Raw genomic sequence first — 18,384 nt, 5'->3', positions numbered from 1 at the left:
AATAAACCACCTAGGAGGGCAGCGCTCATCCAGTTCACGAAAGTTTTAAGCGGAGATCAAGAACAGTAATGCTATATAATTGTGTGAAAGAACCATATTGAAGAAAGACCCGGGATTGATGTAGGTCGGTTGTAGGCCTAAACGTTTTTATACTAATCATTATCATCATCATCATCACCATCACCACCACCACCACCACCACCACCACCACCACCACCATCATCATCATCATCATCATCATCATCATCATCATCAAGGTGTAGGCCCTTGGTCTGTTCCGGCATTGCCCCATCTTCATCTGGATATTCCTAGGTTTCTTCTTCCCTTCAGATTATATAGACTCGCGAAATAGGTTAGTCTGTCTATGACGTGTTGTACCATTGTTTTTGGTATTTTGCAATTTCATCATTAATAGGCCTTACTTACGTATGGATTTTAAGGAACCCGGAGGTTCATTGCCTCCTTCACTGGTAGATGTTATTTAGCTTCATACCCGAGGTCTCTCATCATAACTGGCAAAGGACCAATATACGAGTAGATAATACAATTTTACACACACACACACACACACACACACACACATACACATAGGCCTACTATACGACATAAAGCTATGCAACATGCAAACTTTCCTACTACCGCCAAAGCATATCTCTTGTACAGAAGACAGAAAACAACAAAGCAAAACACGAACATCAAAACCGATGCAGTAGATGGTAGCCCCTGACGAAAGCGAAACCATCACACCGAAACGGTACCTTACGGTTACCAAAAGTAAATTATCTTTTTTTTTAAATATGAACTTTTAAAAGTTTTAACTTTAAAGTTCTATATTTTGATAATGAATATTTATTATTACTTATTAATTATTATTAATATTGTTTTCGTTTTACACGGCTATTTAAAGGATGTACATCAACTGCCAGATTATCGGGTGATGGCGAGATGGTATGTTGCAGAAATGAATCCGGAGATTCACCATAGAATTACCTGAAATTCACCGTACAGTAAAAAAACTCACCTAGGTATCAGCACAAGCACAATCCCACGCCCGAGCGAAATTTCTGATCACGGGTCTTAATTCGTCATTGTTACTGAACATGCGGGTTCAGTTTTCGCGGGCTACCTCCTTCGACATGTTGCGTGGCGTGTAAAGTGACTGTTTAAGGCAGCAGTGACCAAAACGGGTGTCATGATTAGGCTACATCGTGTAATCACAGACGAGTATGAGGAGTTTCCTGTACACTGCTGATGTTTCATTCACGTACTGAAGACAAGCAGTGGCGGACCATGTCGCTCTACAGACTCTATCTCTACAGACAGTAAGAGATGGTTTCGTAAAGAATGAGAACTTTTTTGTTGTTCTGTCAGACAAAATGTAACAGGTCTATGTTTACTTTGCTCAACGGTTCAATTAGGAGTAGGTTATATAGAAACATTAATTGCCACGCTGAATAATGTATTAGTATGTTTATTATTATTATTATTATTATTATTATTATTATTATTATTATTATTATTATTATTATAATTATTATTATTACTGATCACTGAGTATGTGTTTCTATAATTCTTCTATACGTGCATGAATATTGATATTTTTAGATCTTCTCCCTAGAAGGATAAAATTATTAGGTTTTATCTTCTTAATCTTTAGATGAGGGTAACTATTTATTAGTTATTCATTTAATAATAATATTGTAGAAAAACTGATTCAATATTATGTGCCAACGAAATGTTAAACACCAGGAATTAGCATGTCTTAAATCATAGCCAGGAAAAGAAAGATCAGATAAATACAGTAAATGTAAGGAAGTCAGCTACCTAATGAGGTTTGAAATATCTCGTGCTCTAAAGCCTTTTAATAGAACAGAATTTCTCAAAAGAGTAATGATTAAAATAGCTTAAATAACTTGTCCATAAGAAGTTTTTAATTTTGAAAAACTACGAATTTCTCGACCAAGTATCGAGAGAAGAATTTAGAAAATTTCTGATTATATATTCAAGAGGAAGGTTAGAAAAAGAAGCAAGGAAAATCCTATATTATTCACTGGCTCTTGATGACAGCAGTGACATTACTGATACAGCAAAGCTTAAGATTTTTATCCGCGGGATTGATCAAGATGTTAGTACAGGAACCACCGCTGGTTGTAGTTTTCATGACAAGTACCTTTCCTCCGTCTCCTTACTTCATAGGCTGTCTGTCGCATGTAATCACTGTAGTTCGAGTTTTGGTCACCGCTGGTTTAAGGCAACAATAACCACAAACTCAAGCATTTTAAAATAGAGATAAATCTCCACTTACGTACCGGGATCGAATCCAAGTCCCCTGAATGCTTAACTAGAAACAGTACTAAATGTTCTTTGTTTCGATGTTGTTAATGATAGGATTTTACTGGACGCAAACATCACTAAGGCACAGTAGCCTGCATTTAATAAAAGTATGGCTAGTTGGAAAATCTCGTATTGTAGTCTTAAGGTAAAGTACCCAAATAAGAGACACTTTTTTTAACTGCTTATAAATGAGGATGGGAATAGACATTTTTAATCTGAATGAGTGGAATACATACAGCATTTCATCTATTTTTAGAATTGACAATACAAATTTTAGTCAGTTTTTATTATTATTTTAAATTATAAAAAGAAGTAAAACTGGGAAATAATGTTGTTTTGGAAAGAGGTTCCAAATAAGAGATACGTGTGTTATTTAACTTTATTTTTGAATATGGAAAAAAATTATTTTCATTGGGTGAAAATTGAAGCAATATGTAACATTCTTAAATCATGTAGATACTTTAATAAATTCAGGAACATTTTAAAATTGGAGGGGACAGTGCAACAGTGGTCTAAGTCCTCTCAACAGAAATTCTGTTGTTTATTTGAAATCTTTACAAGTGAAATTAAGATGGTGTACGAAAATAACACAAAGTCTGTAAAATCGGACATAAATGTACTAATCTTACTTAGGCTACTATTGCTAACGTCAATATTTTACTAGAGAAAGAAAAAATGGTAGAATATTAAACTTCGATCTCCATATTTTAAATTTAAGTTGATTGCACTTATTTTGTGACCCCTTTAATTGACACAATTCTTATTTCGCTGTATTGAGTAAGTTGGACAAATGAAAAGTTCTTCATCAGAGCCGCAGCCTTCATGTGCCCAACTACGACATTTTGAACACTGAGTCTATTTCTCCCGCCTGGGGCCCTAATGTCCTCTGAAAAAAAAATCCAGTGCAAAACAAGCACTCTCCATCATCATAATTTTCTCTATATTCCAAGTCACTAGAGTTAATTAATTGTATTTCGACATCGGATTCTTCACTACTGGACGAACTCAAGCAGTGCTTCTTGGACTGAGTTGTTCTGTGGTTTTTGTTGTTTTTCGAACAACTTCTTGCGAGTTCCATCTTTTATTTGTTTTTTTTTCTTATCTAAACTCTTTCTCATTTGTTTCTGTTAAAGAGTTGATATTATGATAGCTTCTTTTCCTGCCCTAGATACTTTACATGCGACTCCTCACTGGTTGAAACTTGCGGGTCTTGAGGTGGTTGCTGCTGCTTCTGTAACTGTGATATAACTAGTCACCGTTTCTGGCACGTGAAATAAGTAATGGGAAAGTTGAGAGAGAATAACTTATCTAAGCCACAGTCTGTGGGCATAAAAGCTGACAACTGAGATTGGCAGATTGTTGACGTCACATCTGTTTAGGAGATGGTACCACTCTCAGCCAAAATGGTAATAGATGCCACTGACACAAGGACACATGCCAGAAACGCAAAGTGCGAGTGTCTTGCCTTTGACGCAATCAGTGGCCAATAAGACTGACAACTGTGATTGGCAGATTGCTTACATGACGTGTTGGGTGTTACCGTTCTCAGCTATACTGGCAACAAGTGCTCACTGACTGGCTTTTTAGTCAAGGACAAGCGCCACAAACGCTGGCACTGGCTGTAGTGGCGATATTTACACAGGTCCAACGAAATTTCGAAACCAGGAATGAAAATTAAATTTAATAGTTTTAATAATTGCACAAGATTTTTATTTGAAATATGTGGAGAATATTTCACGAATTACGTACTTATGTTTTGAGCTTTAAGTAAGGTAAATATTGTGGGACTAGCCAATTTTAATTGATTTTAGCTATTGATATTATTGTCATCTGAATTAATAATTAATTTTATTCATTAATAATGATAACAATCATTTCAATTAGTAATTTTTGTAATGAATAATTGAGAACAATGGATTTAATTAATGATTGACCTAATTCGTAATTAATTTTAATTAATAGTTCAATTAATCTTTCATTGGGTTTTATGTAGTTTATGGCAGACAAACTGACGACTAGAAGCATTAACGCTTTTCGTAAATCCTCAAAAGTGAGCATCATAATAAAAACAATAAGGGTTCTAAATAAGAGATACTATCTCTTAATAGGACCCCTAGGTATCTTTTATTAGGGAACGGAATAAATAAAAATGAAATAGCTACCCAAGGTCATAAATTATCATCTTTCTTATTAGCAATCTACCTTATTATATGCAATATTTTCCCAGTAATTTTATAAAATTAATAATAATTTTGTTGTACCTTACATTAACTGCTGTTCACTTCCTCAACGGAAACCATCAAGAAGTTCAAAATGTGAAAAATTACTTTGCTTTCTCTCAGCTTCGTTGCTTACTTTAAACTGAGGTTAGACAAAGAACACGATGTCTTAGAAGCACAAACATTGATTTACCATAGTTGTCGAGAGATGACAAATTATACCGGCGAAATTAACAACGTATCTCTTATTAGGAACCTGTCTCTTATTTGGGTACTTTACCTTACTTGTCATGTTTTCGAGAGTCTTTTCTGTTTCACAAATAAAATATACGCGAATATCACAGACAACAAATACGAAGAACGGAAAGAGCTGACGAGGCTTCATGTCCGCTTGCTTACCGTTTGTACTGGCAATAAAGCGGCAGAACACAATGCAGGAACTAAATGTGGCATCCATTTGGCAACATCATCTTTAACTTGCTTTCATGATGCAAGCTCACATGCGTAGAGGCACAATAGGCCTACACCTATACCAATTTTGCATTAGTAGGCTATGTCTTCATGAGAAGAAAAAGTCTTTCCTTTTTTTTTTTACAATAAAAACTTATTTATTGTGTTATTATCCGGACTATTACACATTTACTACGACGTACTACTTTTGACCAATAAAACGATAAGGAATGACGTGTTTCAATCAATCATGGCTGCTTATCCTACAATTTTTATCACTTTCCTAGCATTTGTTTTTTTTTATCATCTCCCTAGAATTTACGTAAAGATTTTTGTTTGGTCCTACAGAATTTATCTCATGGTAGGAATTGTAATTAGAGGAGAAAAATTCGCTCCGGCGCCGGGGATCGAACCCGGGACCTTTCTCTCCTCTAATTACAATTGCTACCATAACAGATAAATTCTGTAGGACCAAAAATTAATCTTTACGTAGATTCTTCGATACTGTGGAATCCCGACCACCAAGTCACTCAATTGAGTGCGCTCCTTGTATAATGGCAGTTGACTCGAAATATGTCAACATACATGTCGAACTTGGAGTAAGGCCACAAAGGGAAAGACACTAGAGGAGGGGGATTTGATCCGGTGCTGTGGATTGAACTTCGGCGTAGCTCAATGGTTAGAGCGTTTTGGTACGTAGAACCAAGGACTCGGGTTTGATCTCCGGCGCCGAAGCGAATTTTTCTCCTCTAATAACTGCAATCCCTAGAATTTGTTTGCTTTCATCACGTCCATAGCATTTATTTCTTTCCTTCCAACATTGTACTTTCAAGAATTGTAGCCTATCTTTTAAAATGATTCGTGTTTATTTCATCATTCTTAATTGAAAGGTTTCTATCATTTATCTTTTTTATATTATTCAGGTTATGTTACAGCTTCTGCTGTATGAGATTATGGGTAGTCGCGTATTAGAGATTGTTTAATATAATATATTGATAATTGAAGTGTAATGCAACTGTTTTAATAAAAATGAAACTGAATCAAGAAAGATTTCTCGACTAATAGTCCATAGAGTTCAATGAATATTGTATAGTGAGCAGTTGGTAACAAGAGAACAGCTAATCATAACACACTACTACCATCTAGCGGAATATATGTAATGACGAGATGGTACAATAATGCATTTTCAAGACAGTTTAATATTTTCGTAAGTCAATTAATATTTTATTGTATAGAATACCTTATTTCTTCTAATCTTTGTATATGTACTTTCTTCTAATCGTGTAATAGTCGACTAAATCTCACTCGAGTTTTGATTTTCTCTAGATAAATCTAAACCTCTAGTGAGATTACTATGGATAAACCTTATACAGAGTTTAATAAGAACGGATTTAAAATTTTCGTATTCTTCTTTTACACCATACGTATTCTGTTAATGTTACGTAATTCGTTTCACACTTTTTTCACATCTCATCAGCTCCTATTCTCTCATTTGTCTCTCTCTCTTCGTTTATTTCATAGATGTTTCTTTATCCATCCATCCATCCATCCGACCTTTCATCTCTCATTCTCTTAATTCTTCTTCTTTCCTTTCCTTCCTCTTTCTTTCTTCATCCTATCTTCTTTTTATTTCGTCCTTTTCATTTTCTTGCATTCTTCCTCCAGTCTTCCTCCTTCATCCATCCCCTTTCGTTTTACTTTCCTACTTTCTGTCCTTATATGTCATGTCTTCCTTCCACACAGAGGACGTTATTTAAGACACTTTTGCATGCTGCCTATAGTACAGAGAGTAGAATCCGTTTCCTTAGAAAGGCAGGCATTTTGAGTCGGACCCTGTTGCTACAATCATCCTTCCTGTTAGTGTTTATAAAAGAGATTTTTTATAACCCGACACATCATTCTGCCTTCCCGAGTCATTCACACGCTCGCGAAATGCACGCACAGCTAAACGGAACAAGATCTGTTAATGCTTCCATTGTGTGTACGCAGCACTGGAAGAACATAGAACGCACAGAATAGATGCATAATATACTAAATTGTTTCCATACATATGGCTCGAATACACAGTCGCACAGAAAAGTAAGAGTTAACGAAATAGGGTGGATTCAAATAACAACAGAATAAATATGTACTAAGTTACGAAGGTCAGCCCTCGTCCTTGATACAGCTGGAGAATGCTACTGTGAACTATGACCTTAAGATGCACAGAAGGTGAGGTGACGCTATTCTCTTTACCGTGTAACCAATCCTACATGCCTCACCTGCCAAGGTTTATCAAGTATGAATAAAGGAGACAATGTGCAACAGGTCACGTGGAAAAGCATGGGAGAAATCACTCATATCGTACATGAGAGTGCACGGCGTTATTTAAAAGATCCGACAGTAAATATTTGTTGGGAAAACAGATTCCAACCAGGTCTTTATAGAGTATGTATTGTTTTTATGTACGTATATTGCGGATACTTAGGCCTATAAACTTTCACTGACAACATCGTCTTTCTCCAGGAATAATACGCCGAAATTGTAGATCTATTTGCAGCCTTTGCAGGAATCCCCGGCCCATCATAGGAGATAGATCTACGCATGAATATGTTGGCGATTAATGGAGAATTCCGACAGGGGAAAAATCTACACCAAACAATGTCTTGGCCCATCATAAATTTCATTTTGATTCACTGGAATTTACTATAATTTTATTACTACTATTGGTGGTATATCGGATCGTACAACAACACTAGTGGAAAGATATTCAGTTCCCGGCAAGAGTGTGAACATTTTTCTCTCTTCATAATAAACTATCTTGTGTATGTCATGTTTTGTCCCCATTGGCCACACGTCTAGAAAGTCCTGCTACCTCTAAGTGTGTATAGGCCATTCGTTATCTCGTAAAACCTACCTACATGTGAGGGGAAGAAGAAAGTCGACTGGAAACCTTTCGTCCCTCGCTATGCTTCCACTTGTAGATAGTTAGCTCTTACTATAAGCTACGCCGCATGCATATAATATTTGGTTCCACGAGAAAAAGTGGCATATAGAATTTTTCAAAATGTTCATGATAATGAGAATTAGACGAACCAAATGGTACAGTCCTTCAAGTATTTAATAATTGTGCTGCATGTAGATTGCTATGTGTTGATTCTGTGGGCTCATGTCATTGACTGCTGGTTGTCATGTTAATTAATGTATTAAGTAAATAAAAATTGAAATCATAATTGTTTGAAATGTCTACACTAGTATTAAAGTAAAAAATACAATATGTACTTCCTTTAAGACTGTCACATGGTAGTGAATCCTGGACTGTGAAACAAAAGCTAGGCCTATAGCTATATACAAGCTATAGAAATGAAATTTCTCAGATCTTTATTCGGATATATAAAATAGATAAAATAAAAAATAAAGAAATAAGAAATAATTTACAATAATGATAACATAAAACACTACAGAGAATTCCTAAAATGGTGATGTCATATAGCTAAGTCCAGAGGCCAAAGAAATTCAGGAAGTCGAAGACAGAGATGTAACAAGGCTGGAATAGGTCAGGCCTAGTCCATGTAAGGAAGAAAAAGATGTACAGTATTTTATTTGTTACAGTATTTCCCTTTAGCTTCCATGATGAAGCTTCACTGACATATATTACCCATTCAAGGTAGTTTGGCTTATCTTACCGCGTGTGACGTAGCCACACCCCCTGAGTGCAAGCGACCTCGTGGCTAACGAGAAAGGTTTCGGACGAATCGAAGTCACGTGGTTATCATGGTCTAGTCATGGCTATCTTAACAATCGCCTAATATAAATACATGTTCAAAGTTCTAAAAAAATAAAGGAATTTCTATATTAAACTCACGTTAAATATGCATTTATATATATAAACTTATTCAATGTTGGCCATGTCATGACTAAGAATGTGACGTCGCGCCGTAGCCTGTCATTCTCGTTAGCCACGAGCGACTTTGAGTGACGCCAGAGTTTACTGCAATATACAGTAAAATACCTATATAACGACATCCTATGGACCTCTAAAATTACTTCACTAAAGTGAAATTTCGTTATAGCCAAATACGTTATTTTTCTAAAGAAAGAAACATATTTGTTCATTTACTTCTTCTTACTGCGTAAATTCTGAAAACTTTGCATGTAGATCTGGAAAATGGCTATCGTTAAATAAAATGAAAACCTGAATTTGCATTGCATTTGGAAAGAAAAAGTTAAAGAAAGTCATAGGAAAAGTATAAAATTAAAGTTTTTTGAAGCACTTTGTAGGTCAAGAGGTAGCCAAGTTTTGAAATTAGTGAGTAGTAATTCGTAAAAAGAAACTAAATGGGGAGAACATAAGAACAACTGCATGAAAAAATTAACACAAGATTCAGAGACTTTCCATCATAGTAAACATGTTACATTAGCTAGATAATTAATGATCACAACGGATAATTTTAAAATGTCAAAGCGAAATTTTGTTGGAAGAGAAAAAGAAATTGGCTGGGTCACTGACTGAGAAGAAACTACCTACTGAAGGATGCACTGGAAGGAAAGGTGAACGGGAGAAAAGTTGAGGCAGAAGACGGTATCAGATGATAGACGACATTAAGATATAGGATAAAGGTTGGTAATATTGTGATACTAATAATATTATAATAGTTATTTTTAAGAATCTTTCACAATTTTACTGAGCGAGAGAAAGATCGGTTTTGCGCAGAAACTTGTCTACGTATATTCCCTTAATACGTTGATGGAAAAAAACCGATCTTGCTCTAGCTCAGTAAAATTGTAAAAAATTCTCAAAACTATCATAATATTCATAATATTATTAGTATCACACTATCACCAACCTTTACCCTATGGATCGTATGCAGAGACTAAGAGAAAGGCAGATAATAGGAAATATTGGAGAATGCTGAGTTTGCAGTGAAAGATCTGTCCTTGGGCAGAAAACTATGAATGAATGAATTAAAAGTAATTAACTTCACTAAAACGAGGATTTTTTTTTATATTCAGCCAATTCCAGTAGGTCTATAACTTGGTTAGTTTTGAGGAGGAATTAACATTACCTTTCGACGCAATTACTGTAAGAACATTCACTTCCCCTTCCATCGTATAACTTTAGTGAGCAAAGACGCAGTTGAAAACAACATAGAATGTGCGGTATTTATAGCCTCAGGAAATAATGAAATCTTTGAAAGAAATCCGCTTTTATGACGCACTCTCAAGCTTTCGTTATTTTGACCCAGCGTTCTAGCAAGTGTAATTTCTTTAAAGAATAGGTACTGTACGCATTCCTTCATGGGTAAGTTTAGGTCGTCGTGTCTGGATCCACTTTTCTCCTTTCAGTGAACCCACGAGAGCAGCATTCATGGAATCGCTGCGGTTCACCAGTTTCCAAGACAATCGCCGTTTCACAGCGTTGACAACTGGATTTATGATAACGTCCCTTCTAACTTGGGCAAACTGAATAGCCGATTTCGTGTCGCATGACTCCCAAGACAATCTTGATACACAGTAACAAGAAGAAAATTGAGAAAATTGTTACATAGTACATGATTCCCAGTAAATTGTCATTTCTTCAAAAAGAAGTTCTTCAATTAAGTTATTTCAGTTCTAGGAAACTTTTTACACGTACACTGCAACCTATGAAGATTGTCGAAATGAATGACAGCTTTCCATATCGAAATCTAAATAAATCCCGGTGAGTCCAAGAAGAAATTGTGGTCAGAAAACAGTGTTTGGAGCAGGTTTTCGCAAGGTACTCCCATTTATCCCTTAGGAATTTAATAATTTCTCATTAATAATTATCAACGTTATAACTGTAAACAGTAACGTGAGAAAGAAACTTTTCCACTTGATGAAATTATTGCTTTCTTCGCTCTCTTGTCAATGACAGACTACAGTCACGGGCTAGTATATACGGTCACGAAGCTTAAGTTGTGACGGTACTAGGAACAATAGACTGTGCCGGTACTATTTCGCATTGTCTGTGATGAGGCGATAGTAGCGATCCTAGTAGTTAGCAACTATCTATGGATGCATATTCCCTACGTATTAAGCTTCGTAACTGTATATACTAGACTGTGCTACAGTCGCGATTACCATTACAGGGATTAGTTCTGATCTCGATTATCGAAAATGTGTGTATACACTAGGTCACTCCTGGTCTCTTCTGGCCAAAAGATGCAGTTCAAACTTTTGATTATTCTTTATTGAGTATTGTTTTTTGCATTTTATTATAGACATTTATTTGTTAAAAGTTGTGTCAGAGTAGTTATTTATGAGACAAATTCGTCCCAAAAGATGACTTTACGAATGTGTGATATACAATATTTTTTCTACGATAGCAGAAATTTACATTAAATAAATATTTCAAGTTGGAGAGGTTATAAGATCACAATGCCATGGCCATCTAAACTCAGAACCATTAAGAAGAAAGTATCCATGGAATGACAGCCTATTTTATTCATGTTCAAGATTTCATGGCCGTTTTCAGAAGTCCATAGGATGTCGTTCTATCGGTATTTTACTGTATATTGCAGTAAACTCTGCGTCACTCAAGGTCGCTTGCACTCATGGGGTGTTGCTACGTCATAAGCGGTAAGATAAACAAACGACCTGGACGAATCCACTATTACACTGAAAGAGTAATGTATGTCAGTGAAGCTTCGTCATGAAAGCTAAACGGAAATACTGTAACAAATAAAATACTGTATATCTTTTTCTTCCTTACATGGACTGGGCCTGACGATCTATTCCAGCCTTGTTACATCTCTGTCTTCGACTTACTGAATTTTTTCGGCCTCTGGACTTAGCTATATGACATCACATCACCATTTTAGGAATTCTGGTATGGTCTATCCTATCTCAATAATACGAGTATATCCAATTATCCCTGTAGTGTTTTATGTTATCATTATTGCAAATTTGTTTATTTCTTTCTTTTTTATTTTATATATTTTGTATATCCGAACAATACCTCGATCTTTCAATACTTAAACATTACACGTAACACAAATAAGTAATAAATTTAACATTCATATCTATATTTTAGCCCTTATTATTTTGAAGTTACGTATAGTACTCGTTGTAACAAGATTATCATTCAACTGTTCCTATCCACTTTGTTGATTATAGAGCCAGTTTAAATGACCATGAAACCGTGAACATAAGTAAATAGAAAAATAACGTAGATTTGGCCAGCGTCATATAGAGTTTAGAACAGTTTTTTTTTTTTTATGGTACGTTTAAAGGCATGCGCTACTGAAGTCTGGTGAAAATCGTCAAATTTTCCAATCTTCCTACCAAAAATTCATTTGGTCTATGAGAAATATTTGTACAAAGTTTGATTTCATTATTCGATTTGTAAGTGACCTAAACATTAATTCTTTTAAAAGGCCGTAAGCTGACCTGACAGTCAAATTCACTTTCCCGGACATGATTTTTTTCAATCTAATAAATCAGGTTTCTCAAAAACGAAGTAAGATAATACAATGGTATTTTACCACACATTTTAAACACTGTATTCTATGGAAATGTGCATTATTTTATGTCACTTGAAAAATTGTTTAACAATAATTTGTTTATTTCAAAACAGAAATTACGACCAAAAAAACAAAACAAAAAAAAAAAGCAAAATTGCATTATTCAATATTATTCAGCTAACTTCATACCCATGGAAGTAGAAAGAATATTTATTTGATTTAATGATAAGATATGCATTTTAACTTTTAATTTTTTGTGGGCCAAAGTTACAAATTAAAAATCTAAATATTTGAAGATTATTTAATCTTGCAGAAAGGAATTTGTGATTAAAGTATCATTGAAATTAGATAAAAATTGTAGAAGTGTTAAAACTCAGTACCAGCAAGCTGTAGGAACTTGTTTGAGTTTCCACATCATTTGAATTTGTTGTTTAGTCAACTGTCCGAAGACATGTCTGAACCTCACAAGTGATACCAAGAATGCAGCACTTATGAGGCAACTAGGCCAGGATATAATTGGGTAGGGTGGCCAGTTCCTTTCCCCCTCTAATGCATACATTGCCGACTAGCTACATATTACACTAGTCAGACTTCAGATGCATTGAATTTAATATGAGATGTTAAATTTCAATTCATTAAAATTATTAATCTGTTCTACAATTTCATTTTTATAGTTGTTCTTAAGTGTTCTGTGCCCAAAATATTCTGTGACGAAAAGCATGTTGTTTTTATTTTTTTTTATTTTACTTTCAAAGGAGGACCCGTAGGCAAGCACCGTAGCCTGATGCTTATTTTGGGGAGATTTTGAAGGTGATTCACTGCATGGTGCCATTTTATCGATTCGGCTACGGCATTCAGTTCTGACGTCGGCAAACTCCCCTCTGTCTCCCTGTTAATGTGCTGTCTCTTCAGATCGATGGCATCTGTTCGCAATTCAAATGCTTGCGTTCTGCTGCATCCTTTGATGCAATCGTGCAGATTGCGCGACTCACCAAGGCGCCATCTATCCGCGAGAGCTACACTCCCGCTCTACCGTAGTCCACTGTAAAAGCTCCTCCGGCTCCTTGGGATTTGTTTTTACTAACAGGAATATGTATGGTGCATAAGTGTCAGCCAGTAAAGTATTTTACTTTAACTGAGATTGTAAACAAGCAGGAACGTTTAGATTTTTAAGTGAGGTGACTGATCATGACGGTAGTTGCGATTTTATACACTTGTTGCCAGGGCTCTTGTCAGAGGATTGAAGTGGTACAAGTTCTTATGAAAGTTTTCTGTAAATTTCTGTATGAGGTCGTGGAATGATTCTATTTCAAGCATGTCTTGTAGTTGTAAATTGGTGGTTCTATAGTCTGCACCAGTGATGGTTAGGAGTACTTTTCTCTGTATAGCACGCATACGTCTGATAATTTGATTTTGCGTTGCTACAGATTTCATAGCCATAGGTCATTTGAGATCTCATAACAGAAGTGTAAAGCATTTTTTTTTCAAGAGAAGTCTGATGTATGGCGATTTCAACAATGGATATAGATGAATGAATTTGGCTAATGCTTTATTACGAGCTGCTTCAACATGGTGATGAAATCGAAGTTATTTATCAAGTGTAATGCCGAGATATTTGACAGATTGTTTGTAGTAGATATTTTCGGAGAAGAGACTGAGGTGATCTGGTGTTTTTGGCTTTCTTCTGGTAAAAATGATGGCTTGAGTTTTATTTATATTGACTTTTATTCTCCAATTTCTTAACCACGTTCCCAATATTTTTGAGTTGTTTTTGCATAGTATATTGTGCGATGTTGTCTGAATCGTCACTGGTGAAGTAGATGGTGTCATCTGCGTGCAATCCCATATTGCATCCAGCAATCAATGGAATTCTTGAGATTTGTGCAGCTCTATCAGAGAGATGACATCTGTAGGCGAATCCCAGAACCACGTCTGCTGCGATCTCCTGGTCGAGCTGAAGCTATTAAGATAATACATGAATTGAAGCAAAGGAAGGCGAAAGGAGTCCCAAAGTACAACGCCGAAAGTTATTCCTTCAAGTGGTTGAGGAGAAAATCTCGGAAAAATCCCAACCAGGATTTTAACCCGGGCTCACTCGTTTCACGGTCAGGCAAGCTAACCGTTACTCCACAGCGGTGGACTTTGTACTTAGTAGCTGAGTTGTTCATAGGCACTACCGGTGTTCGCGAACTGCAGGTTGTCGGTAACAGCGGCTAGCGATTGTTCTGTTGTCAGGCTCGTGCGGGTTGTCATTGGAGTGTGATCGTAACTTCGCCAGATTTAATGTTCTTAGTAGCGAGCTTTACACGCTTTATCCGACTGGCTCTCCAAACCAAACAAACGCCATCTTTTATCATTGGAATGTTATCTTGGAAGTGTTTAAATTTGGTTCATTAAAATACCAACCTTGCTCGAACACAGCATGCAAAAAAGAAAATATTATGAGCCAGAGTCATTATCACGGCTCTGTAGAATTGCTTGCATTCCTACCATATTCGTCTGCGAAAAATAGCTGCATGCAGTCTGAGTTCTTACCGCGAATTCCTTATTTTATCTTGAGTCTGGAATCTGTCAATTGCAAATACAAATATTTGTGTCTGCAACGTAACCAAGAGCCTTCATTTCATATCAACGGGCATTCAACTACGCTAAAACGCTGTACGATACCTTTTTTGCCTAAACAAGTAGTTCCTACTCTGTTTACTGTTACATCATTATTACTTTTTATTGCCTTGCACCACGTTAACTGTTCAACTACTTGTGAATGTCTAGAACAGGCCTGCACAAGGTTTGCACTCTCCGAGTCGGCTCACAGCTCGCGAGCGGAATGCAGATATTGGCTGCGCTCTGTATAAGGGTGGACTGGAAGAAGGGGTGATCTCGTACAAAATGTACACAAAAGGAAGTACTGGTACGAGTGTTCATGAAGTGAATTCCCTTTCAGTGTTTACAAAACTATCTTGGACTATTATTAATTAATAAAGAAATATTTATTTTACAGAAATAATAGAAACTCTATAGCTACTGAAATATACAATATCATTTTGTTATATTTTTATTTATCAGTACATCAAAACGGGTTTTATGCCGTTGGCAGCTGAAAGGAACAGTGCTGATCGTAATGAAACATCAGTTACTGATGTTCGATGTCTGCCTTTATTAAAGTTGATAATAGAAAACAGTTCACAAACACAAATGTTGAGCCAAACATAGCAATCATTTTCACAGCCAGCCTGTGTAGTCGTGGATATTATTGCTGAGGTTTAGTCTTGTAAAACTCAAACAGACTAGTAGTATTATTCAAATGGTCTTTAGCCCTTAGATCACATTGAAGATCAATAAGTTCAAGCTGTAAATCGTATGACACTGTTTCAACTGGTGTTGAAGGAATTTATTATGATAACTTTAAACTTTTTTCCAATTAAGACAAGATCTTGGAACATAGAATTAAATTCATTTTGAATTTCAATTAATATTTGCACATAATCGTTTAACATGGCTTCATCATGAGCAGTTTCTATCGTTGAAAAGTGAACCATATTATCTTCCTGAAACTGACTTACGAAAAGTGTAAGTTTACGACTGAAATCCCGTAATTTATTCAACATATCAACAATGAGCTGGCCTTTTCCCTGAAGAGAGGTACATAAATTGTTGAAGATTAATAAATTCTAACGTACCCTACTTCATGTAATAATGTAACTTTCAACTCCTCAACTTTTTACTGCGATCTTACCAACAAAACCATCGTATCTCTATGTGTGGACTAGTAATGAGGCATTATGTTATGTTTTCCTCTTTCTTTCAAACTCTTGTGGCAGATAAGTATTGACTCCAGCTGCTGTGAAAAAAATAAGCATTTTCCCATGCAATATTGAAAGAATTTGCCTGATGATCACTTTTCCGTCTTTTAGATTCCCCCATTATGTAGCCGTAGATACGCAAAGTGAAATAGCTACTGATAATACACACTACACCAGATAGCTGCGTGGACTATCCTCTTCCTAGTCCACACCTGTGGAGTAACGGTCAGCGCGTCTGGCCGCGAAACCAGGTGGCCCGGGTTCGAATCCCAGTCGGGGGAAAGTTACCTGGTTGAGGTTTTTTCCGGGGTTTTCCCTCAACCCAATACGAGCAAATGCTGGGTAACTTTCGGTGCTGGACCCCGGACTCATTTCACCGGCATTATCACCTTCACCTCATTCAGACGCTAAATAACCTAAATGTTGATACAGCGTCGTAAAATAACACAATAAAATAAAAAAATCCTCTACCTATATCAGACCTACGTCATTGCGACGTACCTTTCCGGCCAGCTGTTAGACGGCTCTCCCGCTGCGAAGGAGCTGCCGCGCTAAATGAGCGCCGTTTGTGTAGGCCTGGTCTAGAATATGCGATTATAATGATCGTCACGATGATAATGATGATGCAACAAAATAAACTAAATAAACAATAACTCTAACTTTTATTATTATTTACAATAATATTAAGGGGTAAATAAATATATGTTCATGCTCCAACATTTAAGTTTTAGTCTTTAAGAACTGCACTTTTAGCAATACTATTTCCTAAAAATCATTCCCTCTGTGAGTCATTGTGGAATGGTATCTTCCACACTGAAGATAACTTCCATTTTCGACACGCGCTGTTTGTAATACCCCCAACAACAGAATTAATTACTCCAATTTTCAATTTTAAAATGTCCAGTTAGATAAAAATTCTTTACATTTAAATTGTGAATTGAACAAAACATGCATGTCCATTGCGTAAATTTTTCCGGAGGCACAAAAAACTGATTACCCTCAAAAGCGTTTGTATTTGAAAAGACTATTTTTGTAATTGAAGCGTAATAAGTTCTTTAACATTTTCTGGAAAAAATATCTGAATTGCATGGACATGTGGGGTTTCTGCAATTCACGATTAGTAACATTTTATATCCCTAAATTGATTTTTAGGTGAAGAAGACGGAGAGGGAAATTTTTTTTACCTTATGAAGAATTTTAAATGAAACAAGTAAGTTACACAAACATACAAAAATGCAAAATAATATGATTAGCAGATTTAATTCTTCAAATTCCTTTCATCTTATAAAAAGCAAAAGCAAACTGAGTTTTTTAGTGCGTGAAATAATTCCACATCCCCTGGATGTGTAGTGTTTCTGCAATTTCCTGCAATTTACTGCCGCTGTGAAATGTACACTGAACACTGGACGTGTGGGATTTCTACACCACTTGAAAGATCTATGTATGAATATTACAACCATATGAAAAACTGAATTTTAGAAAAAATATGACTTCGGTTTCTGCAATTCACGATTCTTTTATGAATAACGAGTAATTTATTACAAATGGTTTTTAGAGAACCTGGAGGTTCATTGCCACCCTCATATAAGCTCGCCATCGATCCCTGTCCTGAGCAAGATTAATCCATCCCTACCAACATATATATATATATATATATATATATATATAAATAAAGTGTGATTCAGTTTATGAATTAACATTCTGCACGATATTGCGTTTTCCTCACATCCATAATTTTTTCACTAGTTCACAGATAGTCTCGTCCTACACTTGGATAGTATTCTCAAACAGAACTGCTATAATTTTACAGCATCGCGAAGTACTAATCCTGCGTAAAATTATTGTACAATCAGTATAACTAAAATCATAAATGTTATAGTGTCGTAAAGATATTGAAATACTTTAATGGAGCCACCGGCGTGGCTCAGTCGGTTAAGGAGTTTGCCTGCCGGTCTGAAGTTGCGTTCGGGTGCGGGTTCCATCCCCATTTGGCTGATTACCTGGTTGGGCTTTTTCCGAGGTTTTCCCCAACTGTAAGGTAAATGCCAGGTAATCTATGGCGAATCCTCGGCCTCAACTCGCCAAATGCCATCTCGCTGTCACCAATCTCATTGA

At 36.0% G+C, this 18,384-nt stretch overlaps 1 protein-coding gene across 2 annotated transcripts in view; it reads left to right on the top strand.

Annotated features, from left to right (window-relative positions):
- Positions 1 to 18,384, top strand: part of stumps (DBB domain-containing protein stumps) — a 624,873-nt gene that overhangs the window by 440,204 nt on the left and 166,285 nt on the right. The window lies entirely within an intron of this gene.

Source organism: Periplaneta americana, chromosome 16 (genome assembly GCF_040183065.1).
Source record: "Periplaneta americana isolate PAMFEO1 chromosome 16, P.americana_PAMFEO1_priV1, whole genome shotgun sequence".
Taxonomy (NCBI): domain Eukaryota; kingdom Metazoa; phylum Arthropoda; class Insecta; order Blattodea; family Blattidae; genus Periplaneta; species Periplaneta americana.
Note: the sequence above shows the minus strand (reverse complement) of the source record. Positions and strands in the feature narration are given on the sequence as shown.